General features: G+C 26.7%; 1 pseudogene; it reads left to right on the top strand.

Annotated features, from left to right (window-relative positions):
• Window positions 1–957: 957 nt before the first annotated feature.
• Window positions 958–7019, top strand: LOC131657782 (protein FAR1-RELATED SEQUENCE 5-like; annotated as a pseudogene).
• The last annotated feature ends 12781 nt before the right edge of the window (window positions 7020–19800 follow it).

The following is a 19800-nucleotide window of genomic DNA, read 5'->3' as shown; positions in this document are numbered from 1 at the left end:
TATTTTAATTAACAATTCTATATAAATACAAAAATGAATAACAATTCTATATATACTCATTGCTACATAAGATCATTATTTAGCTTTGTTATGATTTTTACAATATCTATTTCAAAATCATATTACATCTTACTCATTATAATTTTGCACTTATCTTTAATGTTATGGATACAACAAGTTAGATCCAAACAACAAAATATGTAAATGTTAATTTGCACTTGATAAAGTAACACTAGACCCGATTAGATCTAGACAAAAATATATACATAAATTGACCCTTTCAATGATAAAATATTTTAAATAATAATATGTATTCCATTCTTTTCATTGTAATATGATTGAATAACCGATTCATTCTTACTCTCAAGATAATTTGTTATTTAGTAGGTGTTGAGTTATCACTCATTTGCACTTGTCTTTAATGTTGAAAATGTGAATGAAATACTTTATGAAGTGTTACGGGACACAATCAATTAGATTCTAAAAACATACATAAACATAACTCTCAATTTATAGTATAATTTTACATTGTATATTAATAGTATGATTTACAAAAAGTTAAAATCTTATTAAGTAGTAAAGATGAAAGGAAAACACAAGATTACATGGTAAGATCAAAAGGAGGCGGTAAGATTAGCCATCTGACAAGGCAATTAGGCAGAATATATGGTAAACAAATTATTCCAATTTTATAAACAATAAATAAAAGATTAAGTAAGATGGAGGGCAACTAAAAAATTTCACATGTATATTATTCTTCTAGATTATTCCGGATTATATAAGAAAACAAAAGGTTTATTCTGGATTAAATAAGAAGGAGACAGGAAGTTTATAAATGAAAAAAATAGGATAGAATTTAATAAAAAAAGGTGAATTCTTATATACATAAAAAAAAACCAGTCACCTCCTTCCTTCCTTCCTTCTTAAGTTAGAATTAAATATCCATCATCAATCAATATGAGTGACAAATCAGTGAAACAAAAACTTTCAAGTTCGATCCATCTGGCAGACCAAGTAGTCAAAGCAGCAGATGAATCAACATCTTTTAAACTAGAATGTTGGAACCTTAAATCCAAAACTGAGAAACTATCCGATTTTCTCCGGCAAGCAATGACGATGAGCTCCGAGCTGTACAAGCGCCCCATGTGGCCGATGTTCGAGAAAACCGAACAAGTACTCAACAAAGCACTTTTGTTGGTACTCAAGTGCGGCAGAAACAAGCGCTTCTTCACTATAATCCCCGCCGCTGTTTTTCGCAAAACTTCCTCCGACCTTCAAAACTCTGTTGATGACATTTCATGGTTACTATGTATCTCCGCCCTTGATGAGTATCAACTCGACCATGATTTCGGCATTTCTCCCATAGCTGCTAATGACCCCATGCTCTGTTTCATTTGGGAACAGATTGCGAAACTCTGTACCGGCTCGCCGGTGGATCGTTCGGACGCCGCTGTTTCCCTTGCTTCACTGGCAAATCAAAGTGACCGTTTCGGAAAGATGATAATTGAAGAAGGAGGAGTGAGTCCCCTTTTGAAGTTGATGAAGGATGGGAACATACAAGGCCAAGAGAATGCTGCAAAAGCCATTGGTATAATCAAAGTTATCAATTCAGCCATCATACTCATCACAAACACAAACATGCGAACATGGGAGCACATAAGGCCGGAGGTGTCTTATAATTTAACCTATTCAACTCTTAGTCAAGATGTGGTGAATTATATTTGATGACTGTTTAGATCTAGTATCCACATGGTTTTGCAATAAGACATAAAGCGGGATGTGTTATATAATTGAGTTGATGTTTATTGAATTACAGCAATGCTATGTGTACACTAAAGTGTACACCTACACCGTATTGGTGTGTGTATGTACGGCACTGTTCATGTACAGACGGTACTATTTACCGTCCGTACATGAACAGTACAATATTATATTAATATTTTTTTTTTACGTTTTTATTTTTTTTAAATACTATTTTTAAATAAATATTTGACAATACCTGCAGATTTACTTCCGGATTTACCTGCATTTGAAATTACCTACGGATTTACCTAAATTCGTAGGTAAATTCGCAAGTAAATCCGCAGGTATTGTCAAATTCGTAGGTAAATCCGCTGGTATTGTCAAATCCGTAGGTAAATCCGCAAGTAAAATCCGCAGGTATTATCAAATCCGTAGGTAAATCCGGAAATAAATCCGCAGGTATTGTCAAATATTTTTTTAAAAAACATAAAAAAAAATTAAAAAAAATAATATTTAAAAAAAATGTAAAAAAAAAAATTAATATAATATTACACTGTTCATGTACGAACGGTGAATAGTACCGTCCGTACATACGGTGTAGGTGTACACTTTGGTGTACAAATAGCATTATTGATTGAATTAATAGTTTAACCGTTATGTATCTTTCTACAAAAATGCTATTCTTACACTCCAAACATACACTACACCGTATGTCCGTACGGTACGGACATATGTCCGTACCGTACGGACGTACTATTCATGTACGGACGACACTATTCACCGTCCGTACATGAATAGTAAAATATTAAATTAATATTTTTTTAAAAAAAAATAATTTTTTTTTACGTTTTTTAAAAAAATATTTGACGGATTTACCTACGAATTTGACAATATCTGCGGATTTACTTGCGGATTTATCTACGGATTTGACAATACCTGCGGATTTACCTACGAATTTGACAATACCTGCGAATTTACTTGCGAATATACCTACGAATTTAGGTAAATCCGCAAGTAATGTTAAATGTAGGTAAATTCGGAAATAAATCTGTAGGTATTGTCAAATAATTTTTTACAAACAGTCAAAAAAATTATTAAAAAAAATAATTAAAAAAAATTAAAAAAAAATGTAAAAAAAAATATATATTAATTTAATATGTTACTGTTCATGTACGGACGGTGAATAGTACCGTCCGTACATACGGTGTCAAATACGGTGTAGGAGTACGGCGGTGTAAGTATAGCATTGCTGATCTTTCTATTAGTTTGTCAATGTAGTATGTAAATTTGTTAGTTGTAAGTATGTTAACAATAAGTTTGTATCCATCAACGAAGATTAAGATTCATTTTTCATATTAGTTTCAAGTCACAATATTTGTAAAATTGTGAATGATGGATACAAGAAGTAATATTGTAAAGTTTGTGGTTTTTTTAGACGAAACACTAACATAGTGTTTTTTTGGATTGGGCCAAGAGTTTCCGTGTATGATATTAATCACTAAGTTTTACATAATACAGCAGAGCAAAGAATAATCACGTACCTAGGAGCACAATTGATCAAGTCTAACAAATACTTGAGGATGGTCAAATCATAAGAGTCAGCAAGATCGTTTGACACATGTTTTTTAAAACAATTATTTCAAAAGAACATTCTAGGATCTCTGAACGAGTAGATGGTCACGCAATAGTAAGTACACATGGACAAGGTTGACTGATTGTTGGTAGGTAGTGAGATGACACGACCAATTAGATCTCGTAGCATTCCTTTGAGACAGGTGTCTTCGAAGAATGTTTTAGAGCCTCTAAACTTTATATCACTAATATAAAATTTGAGGAATCGTTTAGATTATTTAGGTATATGTTATTCTAAAGGGAGCAGATTCTCTAACATTCGCGCGGGAACGTTAGAGTAACTTTCAATGATTCTCCACCATTGGATTTAATTAGTGTCTTATTTGTTAACACGTTGCAAATTTATTTTAATAAACAAAATGAAAACTAAAGTGTTAAAGAAGAAACAACATTCTTTATTTTCAGTTTCCATACAACAACTTAACTGTGTCCGCTTCTTTTCATATGGATCTTCTTCTTCATCATCAACATCTCCGATGAGTACCACCATTGCCACCACACTCACTGTTGATCATTGTTATTGCCGTCAATCATTGTTATTGTCAACTCCACCACATTTATTGTTGATCGTTGTCGCCGTCAATCGTAGTTATTTTCGTCATCGTCATCATCAACACCGCCACACTCATTGTTGATTATCGTTGTTGTCAATCACTCACCATTATCACCACCACATTCATTGTTGATCGTTGTCGTCAATCGTCGTCATTGCCTCGTTTTGCATTCTCCTACTCTTTTTAAGGTTATTTTGTCCTCTATTTTGTGTAAAATAGCTAGATGTGTTTGTTGATTTATTACAAAGAGCAGATGTTATCATCTATTTATTTTTCATCATGGAAGTTATTCCATTGTTTTACTTGTGGTTAGACTCTGTTTTTTTCAATTAGAAACTATGAAGCTAGATTGTATTATATGTAATATTAAATATACTGTTACAAATATAATTGACAAACATGCTAACAAGTTATTTTATTCTTTTATCATGTTTCTCTATTTAGGAAAATAACGTCTTCAAATATTGATTAGAAGCCAATGCTTGGTATGAAACTTGATTCATCAGAGGAAGCTTGTCAATTTTGGCTCACTTGTGGTGCAAATATGGGCTTTGGTGTTAGGAAACGTTATGTAAACAAGAACAAAAAAGATGGATCTATATCTTCGTGTAGGTTTGTTTGCTGCAAGGAAGGACTAAGAAAGGCAGACAAGAGAGATACTTTTGTTAGAAACCATAGAGTCGAAACTAGAACTGATTGCAAAGCAAGGATTTCTATTGTATTGAAGAATGAAAAGTTCGTCATCCATGAATTTGTATCGGATCATAATCACCCTTTGCAGCTACCAGAGACAACACACATGCTAGCATCACATAGAAAGATAACTGAAGTTCAAGCATATGAAATTGATTTAGCTGATGACTCAGGATTAAGACAAAAGTCTACTTTCAATTTATGAGCACACATGTAGGACATAGTTCTAATCTTGGATATACACGCATGGATATAAAAAACTATCTCAATGTAAGAAGACAGAGAAGTATGGTGTACGGCGATGCAGGATGTCTTTCTCAATACTTTCAACGACAATTGTTAGAAAATCCATCGTTCTTCCATGCATACAAATGGATATAGAAGAACAAATCACAAACGTGTTTTGGTGTGATGCAAATATGGTTTTAGACTACGGGTGTAACACCCCGATATCCGCTGCACACATCAACCGTGTCGGCCAACCGAGCATGTTACCGGCTTAATCAATAATCCCCCTAGGTCCGCTTATCGGCTGCCCAGGAAATATTGTTTTTGCCTTCCGCAGGAATCGAACCATGTACCTAGGGGTTAAGTACATATTCATAGCAATTCCTGCTACCAATTGAGCTACTAGCTCAAGTGTTACAGCGGGTATTTTGGTGACGTTGTGTCATTGGACACAACATACTATACCAATCATGCCAATAGACCACTTGCTATATTTTCTGGTTTTAACCACTATAGAGGTTCTGTTCAAAAAAAACCACTATAGAGGTTCGGTCATTTTTGGTGCAGCATTATTGTATGATGAGATGATTGAGTCCTTTAAATGGTTGTTTGATACATTTTTACAAGAGCATAACTACGAAAAACAAAAGACTGTGTTTACCGACCAAGATCAGGCGATGTCAAGAGCACTTGCTGAAGTGATGCCTGAGACTCATCATGGTTTATACACATGGCACTTGTTGCAAAACGAAATAAAACACTTTAGGAACTTGATGAAGGGTGGAAGTTATTTTTTTAATAGATTTCAAAAAATGCATGTATGAGTTTGATAGTGAAGAGGAATTTGAGGCAGCTTGGACTGATTTGGTGAATAATTATAACATTCATGAAAACAGTTGGATCAAATCAGTTTATGTTATTAAAAGAAAATGGGCTTCATGCTATATGAAGAAAACATTCACACTTGGCATGCGAAGTACTCAAGTTAGTGAAAATCTTAATGCTCACTTCAAATCTTGTATGAAACCGAATGTGGATATAGTTCAGTTTTTCAAACACTTTGAGCGAGTTCTTGAGGAAAAGAGAGGAAATGAGTTAAGTTGTGATTATGAGTCTTCACATAAGCTTGCAGGATTAAAATATGATATGTCTCCAATATTAATACAAATGGGAAAAGTATACACACACACAAAGTATTTGAGCTTTTTCAAAATGAGTTCACCTTATTCTTAGCTTTAATGATATCAGAGAGAAACGAATCTCATTCTTTATGTGAATATATCATCACTATGGTCAACCATGAAGGATCTTGGAAAGTATCATTTGACAATGCTTCAACTTCCATTAGTTGTAGTTGTAGAAAATTCGAAACATTTGGTATACTTTGTTCACACGCATTGAAAGTTTTTGAAGTGAACGATGTGAAATTGATTCCTGAGAAGTATATTTTAAGAAGGTGGACAAGACATGCTTGTTGCGGCATTGTGAAAGATTCTAGGGGAAAAGAGGTTGAAGGAGATCCAAAGTTATCTACAACACGAAAACTTAGGCAAGTTGTCTCTAAATTCATTAGAGTGGCGACCGAAGCATCATCTAACAAAGAGCATCTCGAATTTGTTGACGATAATGTAGAAGTCATGCGAAAGAAAATTATGGAACTTCGCATACAATCTAGGGGTGATGACGGTGATAACAATGATAATCTATCAATTCAATGTCATGATGTTATGCAACCAAAGAGATTCAAGAAACGACTTGGCTTAAAGAGACAAAGACGGATTAAGAGTTGGGTTGAGAAGCAACGAACTACAAAGAAAAAGGCTTCGCCTAAAGGGAAACCATGTAGCCAAGTATATCAGGTATTTAAGTTGATGTATAGATCCTTGATTTAATTTTACATGTATTATCATTGGTTTTAATTTTACCTAATTATTTTAGGAAAAAACATCGATAAATCAAATGATTGATGAAGTATCTTCTTTGGCACCTCCAGCTTATGAGCCTCCACAAACACAAACGGATCAATTTAACTTCACGGAACTTTTGATGGTAATTTAATTTGTATTTGAAAAATAATTATCCTTATAACTACTTTTAGCTAGATGTTAATTAACTTTTGTTATCATGTAGGCACCCCTAAATGAAACTGATATTGCAACATTGTCATGATTAGGCCTGATTATCACCAAGTTATAGTTGTCATATTTATGATGTTTAGTACCATATTTATCACTTGGTGAATTGAGAAATGAGATCTCAAAGTTGTAATTAATTAGTTCATGCTAAGTTGGTATTTTGAAAGATGTAATTATTTTGGGTTTTCTCAATGATTATAATTATATAGTTGTTGCTATATGCAGTTCTGTTACATCAACAAGTTTATGGTATTTTGAAAGATGTAATTATTGTGTGTTTTCTCAATAATTGTAATTATATAGTTGTTGCTATATGCAGTTCTGTTATATCAACAAGTTTATCGGTAATTATCAATAATTATTAGACAATTGTATAGTTATGTTATATGCAGTTGCAGTTCTTGTATATTAGACAATTGCATTGTAGCAATATCATGTTATTATGTTGCAGCAACATGTTAGTATAAGCAGCGGCATAAGGTTATTGTAGCAGCAACACAATTTTTTAGTATAAGTAGCAGCAACATACTTTGTATTATATGTTGCAGTAACATTTTATTATAAGTGGCAGCAGCATGAGGTTGTGTAGCAGCAGCATACTATGTTGCATCAACACATAGCAACATGTTATTATAAGAAGTATCACCATTATGTTGCAGCATTTTATTCATATCCTTAGCATAACAATTCAATTGATCAATCCAATAGCAATAGCAACAACAAATTATAACCAATTTATATCCTTGCATCTTATTCATAAATATAGTGACTAAATCTTAAGTGGAAAATAATTCATCCCTACTTTATCATATTCTAAAGTAACAGACTATGACCACAAGTTATAGCATTGGTTGTCATGATATATAGTGTAAAGGATCCATTTCCCTTTCAACAGAACAAAAATGGTTATAGACAAGTTGTGAGAGTATATTGTAACAATCCAATTGAAAATTAAATACGAATTTATTTATTCAATCGAATCAAATTGATTATTCCTTAATACATCAAGCTGAAACTATTTTGATATATATTTACATAATGTCCTAAAACTATTTTGAGAATTTCCTATCTTTATGCTTCACAAGTTGCATCCCAATTGACTTCAAAACTCTTTGATCCATCATCAACTATATTCTATTTTCTCTCATTCTTCATAAATGTCCAAGAAAATGCATCATATTTGTCATCTATGCTTCAATACAAGTGCATCAACCTTCCCAAATTCCTGCATTATACAAACAAGTTTCAAGTTTCTGCAAAAGATAAGTTTCTTAATTACAAGAAAATCATAAAATGAACTGACCTGCAACGACAACTACAGAAGCTGTGTAATGGCATCGATGTAAGCAAGACAACGACATAGAAGAGAAAGAAGTAAAGTCGCGGCAACAAAAGTGAAGTAACGCCGGCGACAACATATGTGAAGCAACACCGAAAAAAGAAACAAAGCAGCAACGACAAACTTCCCAAGTTTCTACATAATACGGCTACCATAAAGGCAAGACGAGACCAGAGAAAGAAGTAAATTTGCAACGTCGACAGAACTGAAGCAACAACGTCGACATAACTGAAGCAACACAACGCCGACAAAAGAAACAAAGCAACAGATGCGAAAAGAAGAAAAATCACGGCGGAAAAGAAGCAAAGCAACCGTGGTTGTGGTTGAAGTCGGAAAAATGATAATATTTCGAGGCGGCATGGTGATTGTGGAAGAAGGTGAAGTTTTGTGAGTTTTTGGCTACTGGTATCAGTTTCTTGCTGCAATTAGGTTTTCCTCTCTAATTCAATTTAAATCTTATTGTAAGAAAAAAATAAGAGACGTGGAAACATATTAACAAGTTGATATATCCTACGGCACATAATAAGTGGAAGTTACTTTAATGTTCCCGCGCGAACGTTAGAGAATCCACTCCCTATTCTAAACCATAAACCTCACAGTTATAATTATTAAAGTGTTTGCAAGTACACCATCGCCATTAGACATCTACATGAAGATTCTTCGTATTGGTGTTCATAAACATCAACATCAAAAAAGAATATCCATCCAGATCATATGGCCCAGCCTGTGTGAAACAAATTTTAAGTATTACACTAAAATCTCATATCTGATTGTGAACCTTTGACGAAAATGAACAAACACAACCATGAGAAATCTCTAACCCCACCTCACTTTCACTATTGAGGACGTGAGGGTAACCCTGGTCAACCCAGAATTTTTTCCCTATAATGTTGAAATCCCTAATGCTTCGTTGGCAAATCAAGATACCAACAACATACATAAATGTCTCCAGTTGGTTATCCAAATGCAATCAGAGACTATTCAACAACAACAACAACAACAAAATAACTAATATGAGTCGAGACAATAAAGAACAATCCCTAAGTGATATCATCAATGCCATATTAGACAAATGAGGTATCAGAAATCACGTCATAACTTCCTCTGGTCAAAATGAATACTAAACTAACTAAGTGGAATCTTCACATGTAAACATAAAAAGTGGAATAAATAGAGCTTGTGGATACAAGATTTGAAGCAGCTCGTCTTTATAGTCATCTTACTTGAGAGGCTGGTGGTCCAGAATATTTTTCTTAAGTGTTTCACCTCTTCCAAGCCTCGTGCTTGAGAGATTGGTGGACCAAAATAATATTCTTAACCATTTTGTCCTTACATGTCTAATACTTAGGGAAATTTGGACATATATAAACCTAAAAGACCATGGCCCAACCTCACATAACAAAACATATGTCTTGACCTCGATATCAAAGGCCCACCTCACCAACAGATGATAGCTCCAATGTGTAGCCGTACCAAAATGATAATAAAGAATTAGTCGTCATTCCCCTAATAGGCCTATGACCCAACTATAATAAACATTGAAAGACGCTAACACATAATGTGGCCACTCTAGTGGAACAAGAATGCTAGCCATTGATAATTTCCAAATTTACTTGTTTTACATAAGTATTTATTAACTTAAATCACAAAGTAATCACATGAAACACCCCTAAAAAGAGTATAAAACATCTTATTTCTAAGCACATGTGAGAATGGTCAAGAAAATCACAAAGTTTATCAAGCAAAGTGGCAGAGACCTCTCTAGGAGAAACAAGGGCTCGCCCAACCAGAAAGGGCACTCACCTGGCCAAGGCAAGCAAGAGCTCACTAAGCCAAAAACTAGACAAAACTTCCAAGGATATCCTCTCCAAGCGAAACATAGGGTCTTACTAACAGAGCTATGGTAGGTAGTTCAAAGAAAACTTCAAATCCAAGTCACTTCACAAGGAAAAAAGATACTCACTAAGCGAGACAAATACCTCTCTAAGCGAGGCAAGACAGTTTAGAGATTTCTTGGCTATGCTACTTTAAAGTGAAGGAAGGGTTTTCTGTAATGCTCCAGACTGCTTTCTAGACTATCGACTGACCCGACAAACCAACACATATCTTTTTAAGCATGTTTTGTCCTCACTCACATGCTTATTCATAGAAGCTGTCAGGAGCTGCTCGTCTTAATGCCCTATGCACCAGGGACCACTCTCCGTCCTCGTCGACCTCGAGTGTTACATGCCAACTAGATTTCGCTTGGTTCATCCCCGAACCACATCGTACTGAGAAATGTCTGCTCTGGTACCATTTGTGACGCCACATACTACTTTTTGAATTACCGACTGACCCTACAAGCTAACACAGTCTTTTTGAGCATGCTTTGTCCTCACACACATGCTTTCCGAAAAACTTCCCTGAAGATCACTCATCCAAATACAACGCCAAGTCAACCAAACCTAACTATGAAGTTCTTATTTGTTAGGCTAGCAAAAAGAAAAGGCATTTTATTGGTGTAGGTAGTACTAATCAATCCTTATAAGTTTTCCTTCACTCATACGGTCACAAAACTGCACAGCTTCAAGATCCCTCTCATTTCGATATTCATATACATATTAATCAAACTATAAATAGTATTAACCAAATTTTTATATTTTACTATTATTTTGCTGGAAAAAATATAAAAATATTGAAAAAAATAAAAATTATAAATATCACTGTTTGTTCACTGTATCTTGTATATGTGAACAGTAGTAACATACACTATATCTCGTGAACAATAGTAACATCCAGTGTAGAAGTAACATTTTAGTGTGACAATAACATTTATGATTTATAAAAATTCAATAGATGTAATTTGTCTATCTTAAACAATATGACATAAATCTTATTAAAATATACTTTGATTCAAATTTGAAACTTAAGATTGTCTATTTATTATAAAACTAGGTAAATTACCCGTGCGTTGCACGGGTTTTTTCAGAATATATAGTTTATATTTTTTTAATTATATAAAAATAATAATTTTAATAAATTAAATTAAAGTATAAAGTAATTTTGTAATGTACATATATTTTTTAAATACAATAAATTATTTAAAATTCGAGAGTGCATCTAAATATAGATTGTAAATTTTATAAATGTTTTAAAGTTAATTAAGATAATTTTTTGTTAACTATAAAGTGTTCAATAAATTTAAATAATATATTATATTTAATTATAATATTGCACACATAAACACTTTAAGTATATTTTAGTTGTTGTAATAGTTTTTATATTTTATCTATTTATTATTATTTAAATTTTCAATAGTAACTCATTTGTGTTACAATTTTTTAGGAGACCTTCAGTGGGTAGTGCATTACTTTTAACCTCCTATAATAAATATTAACGAAACAAATTACAATGTTTATTATTGATTAAATGATATGATATAATATTATAAAATAATAAAATAAAAAATAGAAGATAATTTTTAGGATTCCATATAAATAAAAGGCGGGTGTGAAATATTTAATTTTTTAAAAGATTATATTAATTTCTTTTAGTATAATAAACTTATTTGAACTTTTTTATTATCACTTCTCAAATGTTATATTGATCAATGTAAATAAATTTAATTAATGTTAAATTTTTTTAATAATCATTAAACTTTATTAATACTCATTAACTTTTATAAATTTTATTACCATTTATATATTTCAAAAAGTGAATATTTCTACTCATTGAATTATGCGTTAAAATCCCAAATTTTTTACTTACATCATTATAAACATTTTTTAATGCAATTTAACATTTTTTTCTTATTTTAAAAAGGTAAGAAAAAATATTTAAGAAAATTTATTTCACTATTATAAGCCTCGATTATTAGAAATTTACAAACTTAAAAATTATAAATTTCTAAATATAGGTTGCAATAAAAGTAATAATCAAAATCCTTCACTACTTTAATCGTAAGACGGAATCAAGAATTGAGCCTCATGATTAGAATATTTTATTACTGTGTCAAATTTTTTTATTATGTTATTCTATTTTTCTTACATATCCTTCTATAATATTGTTTCTATTCGTTATTTGATATGAACTCTTCATATTTTAAACTCTTAAATACTATATCAAAATTGAATTTTTTTTATTAATAATGTTATTATTATTAAATTTTTATTTTTCAAATTATTATTAACTTTTAATTTTAATTATCATTAAAATATTTAAGACCCACTCTCTTTACTCTAAGATCTTATTGTATCTGAATATTATCACAATTAATTACTAAAATACACACCAACTATACATTTTTATGCCAAATAATATATTTTGTAAATTAAAAATTAAAAATATCATACATGACATGACTCTTACAATGATAATTGAAGTTACAAAGAACAATTCATTACTAAAATGTGGACCAATTATACCTTTGTATGCAAAATAATAAATATTATAAAGACAATAAATTTTATTAAACATTCTAACTCACAATTTTATTAATTAAAATTTATTATTAATTAATATTATTTTAAGTGATTGCTTTAATATTTAAGGAATAGAATTGAAAAATATTTAAAAATTAGTATAATTAACAAATATTATTACTAAGATTTTCTTATTAATCATATAATAAAACACCAAATAGCGTTACATATATACCTGTAACAAAGTAACCAAATATTTTTAAAAATTGATATGTATGTATAAAATCAATGAAGAGAAAAAATAGTATACAAAAGATGGAATATATTAGCAACCAAAAGAAATAATGAATGTGTTATTTGATGATTAAAAAATAATATATTCTCACTTACCCAATTTACACTCATGCCAATTAAAAAAAATTATTTTGTGATCATATGTGATTCAATTCTTTTTTGTTGATAAATATGTAATTCAAGTATGAAAAAGTAAAAAATAATTAAATTATAGTGTATTAAGTCACTTATATTTAAAATTAAAAAGGTAAAGAAAGATCAAAAAGGTAAATTTTCAGAATTACGATAATATTTCTACTTTGACATGAACAATTGTTTTTTTTTCAATTGGATTTTATATCAATAATAAACCCAACTACATATAACTAAAAAATTTAATATCTTTTGTATATAATAAAAAAAACTATTAAATATAAGGCTAAATAGTAACACAACAAACAAATTCAAAAATGTAGCGAGAGATTTTTCTGTAGTCGCATTTTTGAGCAGTCACTTTTGTAGCACCATACCATTGAAGCATTGAAGAATTATTTTCAACATCATATTTTGTCTTAGTCTTTAATACCTTAAAACCTTCGATAACATAAATCATCTCTTCTTCCAAAACCTTTTTTGCATGAAAACTTTCTTGGTATCATTGCATGTATGTAATTGCTATAAAAAAAGTTAAAATTAAAAAAGCAAAAGAAAATATTTACAAAAAATAATTTAATAAAGAAATAGATGAAATGAGAGTACCTTTTCATCTATTAAGATCATATATGTGCTAATTATTTCTTTTCTTCTAGTAATGTTCATATTATCCCACATCTGACTGATTCTAAGTTTAATCATAGTATTTGACGTAGTATTAGTAAGATTGTTGAGAAATATATGACTGGAATCCGTGGTGAGAATAAATAGGATAGTTGAGAAGAGGAAAGATGAGACAGATTATATAGAATTGAAGAATAAAATGAGAATCCATTGAATATGTAAATGAATTTTGTAACCGAAGATATGGAATAAAAGGCCATTTTAATGAATAAGAGTAATTGAAGAATAAAATTGAAAATTAATTGAATGTACAAATAAATTTTATAACCGATGGAATAAAAGGTCTAATGAATGGTAGGTGGTTATGGAATAGGAAAGATGAAGTAGATTAATTAAAAAAATTAAAAATGAGAGATTTAAATAGATTAATAATACAGTTCTATTTAATATTTTGTTGAGATATTTTATTAGAGATCAAAAAATAAATAAAATACTACACAAATAGCATATCGAAATAGTAATTTTATGATATTTATTTTTAAATAATTTTTTTTTAGTTTTATTAGAGATTAAAAAATAAATAAAATTTTTATTTTAATTATTAATATTGTGTCACTTATTAAATAATATATTATTTATTCTTTATTATTTATATTATTGTTTATATTATTATTATTATATTTCAATTACTATTATTGTTATTTTAATTATTATTATTGTGTCAATTATTAAATAATATATTCTTTATTCTTTATTATTTATTATTATTATTATTGTAATAATTATTATTATATTTATAATTAGTATTTATTTTTTATATAGGATCAAATTAGTAAAATTAAAATTAGGGTTTATGCTTAAATTGAAGAGTTTTTTTTTTATTATTATTATAGTTATAATTAATTATTAATATAGGGGTTTAATAAAAAATATTATTTAAATAAGTAATTTATTTTGTATGAATAAAAATTTGATAAATTAGATGGACAAAAAAGTGAATATAAAATTATGATTATTATTATTATTATTATTATTATTATTATTATTATTATTATTATTGTTATTATTAATAACATTAATAACTATTATTAATATTACTATTAACATTATTTTTGTTATGATTAGTATTATTTTACTTATTATTATTATTATGTTATTAATATTCATAATAATTATTAACATTATTTTTGTTATGATTATTATTATTTTAGTTATTACTATTATTGTTGTTGTTATGATTATTATTATTTTAATTATTTATATTTTGTCAATTTAATAACTAATAGATTTAAGATTGTGGCAATAAATATATATTACTTATTATTTATTTATATTATTATTAATAATATTTTTATTATGATTATTATTTTTGTTGTTGTTATGGTTATTATTATTATTTTAATTATTAATATCATGTCAATTCAATAACTAATAGATTTCAGATTGTGGCAATAAATATATATTACTTATTATTTATATTATTATTATTATTATTATTATTATTATTATTATTATTAATAACATTAATAACTATTATTAATATTACTATTAATATTATTTTTGTTATGATTAGTATTATTTTAATTATTATTATTATATTATTAATATTAATAATAATTATTAATATTATTTTTGTTATGATTATTATTATTATTATTATTGTTATGATTATTATTATTTTAATTATTTATATTTTGTCAATTTAATAACTAATAGATTTAAGATTGTGGCAATAAATATATATTACTTATTATTTATTTATATTATTATTAATATTATTTTTGTTATGATTATTATTATTATTATTATTTTTGTAATATATATTACTTATTATTTATATTATGATTATTATTATTAATGGTATTATTATTATTATTATTATTATTATTATTATTATTATATTTATTCTTAATGTAGGGTTAAATTAGTAAAGTTAAAATTAGGGTGTGGGGTTAAATTAGTAAATTTAGAATTAGGATTTGGGCTTAGAGTTGTTATCAGGTTGACATGTGGCTAGGGTTGCCATCATGACAACCTTGCATTTGTATATACTAGATTGATGACCCGTGCGATGCACGGACATTTTAGGATTGAAAAATATAATATTTATAAAAATTAGTATATTATTATTATTATTATTATTAGTGTTAATTTATAACAATTACATCACTATATCAAGATATTTTTTATTAATATTTTTTTAATTTAATTTTAGTTTTTATAATTATAATAGTTATAATTAAAATATTCATTATAAATTAAAAAATTGAAGCGAATTTAATTATTCGATTCATTATTCGATTCATTGTCCTTTAATATCATTATGTTATTATTTGCATCAATTTTTTTTATTTTAATAGTTTTGTTTTAAAGGTTTATTATTTTCATTAAAATATTTATTACAAAATAAAATTGTTACATAGAAATAAAACATTTTCATATGTTTTCAGTATCTATTAAATATTTTGACGCTGTCAATGTTCAAATAAATAATCTAAATAAAATGAAATATATTATTAATGGTATACATAATTATATAAATTTCGAGTTAATAAGATATTATTGTAACTAAAAATATTTAATATCAGATGATAAATATGAGAAATTCCATAAGAACAATTAAATTATATATTTATAGGGTCATGCTAACATGTGCCCATGTTAAGGATACTATAATTATAAAAAGTTAAATATAATTAAATGCAATAAAATCATATTTAAAGTTTCGATACATTGAATGCACGCGTTCCAAAAATATATTTCTATAAATATCTCGTTAACTTGGCACGTGTTAGCTTTTTCCATATTTATATAACATGTATATTTGTTCTCCTACAAAAAAAAATCAACAAATTGGGTGATTAGACATTTTTTTAAACAAACCTTCTATAAATTGACCTATAAAATATAGGATATAAAAATAATAAAGATTTTATTATTCATGTCTCAAATATAAAAGAGCATCATATTTGTAATAGATAGATGAGTGATACAATATTAATCTATTTAAAATAAGAAATAGTTGGAAAAAACTCAAATTATAATGTAAATACATTCTTTTTGCTTAGTTATATTCAAATTATACCCTATTTGAATGATTTTGATTTCGATTGACATAATATTAATGAAATCATTGAGAAAGATATGAATATAATCATTTTTTATTTCTTTGTCTTAAAAAAGAAAAAAAATATATAAATTTGTTTCATTGAATAAGATATATGAAAAAAAAGCAAAAAAAATCTTACATGTCCAATATTGTGTAAATTTTAGAAAAATACAGAGGTGTGAAATATACAAAATAATAAAGTGTAAAAGTGATAATTAAATAACACGTTTAAGATTAGTCGTGGTTATAAAGGTGACGAAGAATGATAAAATTCATTAATATTATAAGTATATTAAAAATAATAAATAAAATTTAAATTTTTAAACTGATTTTGATTGTTGATATTCTAAAACTGATTTTAATAATTTGAGTGGTTAAAAATAATAAATTTAAATTAATTTATGTTTTAATCCAACCAAATTTAATTCTTTATTTAAATGTATTTTAACCGATTTTAATTGATTGAGTGGTTAACAAATTTAATTCTTTGTTTCAATGAAGTAGAATCTAATTAGGCTTGGTTGGCTTTTTTTCAGATTTTGTTAGTTGGGTTTTGGTATAGTCCCCCACTTTTGTGTAATCCTTTTTCTTTCAATATATTAGCCTTAATTTAAAAAAATAAAAAATTCTTGATTTCAATCTCTCTATGTTATTTTTTGCATCAAATTTAATTTTTATAATTTAAAATTTGTTATTATTATTATTTTTTTATAGCAGTGCCCTAATATAATAATAATAATAATAACTTTTTTATTTAATTATTATTATAATATCAATTTAATAAAAAATATAATTAAGGTTTATATATATATATATATATATATATATATATATATATATATATAATTAGAGATGTATTGCAGATTGTAATAAGCACATTAAAAATTATATTTAAAATATAGTATGAATTTTCAAAAGCAAATGTTGCAAATAAAAACAAAACATTGTATTTATATATAAATTTTACATATAGAATAGAAAACTATAGAATTGATAAAAATGTACTAAACCATAATTAATATATTAGAGATATTATTAGAAATGATATAAATTTCTACCTGAAACATAGATATAATATGCTAAAAAATATTGGTAATATAATATAATTTTTGAGAAAAATTAATGATTGTATAGTGTAAGGTAATATATTTTATATGGATAATCTTACAACAATATTAAAAATTGAATCATATTGTTGGTATCTTCATCTTCCATATATGATCGCCTGCAATTATCTTTATAGCGGTACTAATTGATTAAAATAGTTATGAGGCTTGCTTACATATATGACCGACTTTGAAATTCTCTTTAAAGCAACATTAATTTATTGAGATAGCTATGATACATGAAGCATCTAGAAAAAATTAGTATAAAATAATTATAGAGAATAAAGATAAACTCATACTTTTGTTGAGAGCATTGAAAGACTTCCTTGAATGTAAATATAGATATTTGATGTGTTAAATTTTTTGATGATGTAAATATTAGAGTTAAAATCATCAAAATACTTTCATGAGATGCCATTAACAAATGAATAATCTTTTATCTTGTGACAAAAATAAAATTAACAATCAATACATAAGTATAAAGTAGGAAATAGGAGATAAAAACTATCATACAAATTTGAAAATTAGCACAAAAATGAAGATCTTGAAATTAAAGTCACATATTTATACTAACATTGAGAAAGAGGACCAATAGAAATTAATAAAATTATAACAGAAAAATTATTATTAAAATTTGATATTAATGTAATCATTATGTGAGCAATTAGAGTTGAAGAGTGTTTATAAACAGGAAATTCAATAAAAATGTAACAGAATTATTAAAATTAATTTATAGTTATGTAAGAATTAAATTTTAGAAATTGTATGATAAACTGTCAATTCAATGATTATTTAAAAGAAAAATTAATGAAAGGCGTTATAAAAATAATTCTCAATTAAAATATATTAATGGTAAAGAAATTATAAAAATTAATTTATAGTTATATTAGTGTTATTAACTTTTATAATTTTTACATAATAATAAATAAAAATGAAAATTCATTAAAAAATAGAAAACATATCCCTATTGTACATTTCAAATTTAAAAAAGTATAAAAAATAAATATTTTAATATAAATGAAGAAAACTGTTTTATGAATAAAATTAAAAATATATTTTTATTTTATGTTATTAATATATTAAATTAAAATGCATATAAACTTTAAACTATTATTATATCAATAAGTCTTTAGTATTTTTTTTAAAATTATTATTTTTGAAAAAAATATATCTACTTTAATTACTTAACGCATATTTTTTTTGTTTGGTAAAAACATTTTTATTTTATATTATTAAATTATTAAAATGAAATGCTTAAGAACTTTAGACTATCCTATTATTTAATCTTTAGATTCATTTGTTAATTACTATTTTTATAAAACTTTATCTACTTCAATTTTTTAACATATATTTTTTATTTGAAATATTATTTTTTAATAATTATCATCAACATGATTTTGGAAACTTTAAAAATAATTTTAATTTTTATATTTGTAATTGGAATATTTGAGAAAATTATAAAATAATTTCTGTATTTGTAATTTTTATTTATTATTTAGAAAAACTAAGTAATTCAAAGTTTATATAAAAAAAATATAGTTTTAATATTAAACAGAATAACTAAAAGAGAATAATTAAAAATAATAATTAAATGAGATTTAGGATCAGGATTATAAGATACAATAGTGTTATTGAATATAATAGTGCTAATTAAAAAATTTGTATTATAATTATTATTATTTGATCATTATTATTTTTTTTTATAAAAAAATGAGAATTAGGATAATAAGATATAATAGTGTTAGATGAATATATTATTATTATTATTATTATTATTATTATTATTATTATTATTATTATTATTATTTATA

Source organism: Vicia villosa, linkage group LG3 (genome assembly GCF_029867415.1).
Source record: "Vicia villosa cultivar HV-30 ecotype Madison, WI linkage group LG3, Vvil1.0, whole genome shotgun sequence".
In the NCBI taxonomy this organism is placed as follows: Eukaryota; Viridiplantae; Streptophyta; class Magnoliopsida; order Fabales; family Fabaceae; genus Vicia; species Vicia villosa.
The sequence above is the reverse complement of the archived record's forward strand: the minus strand, read 5'-3'. Positions and strand labels throughout refer to the sequence as shown.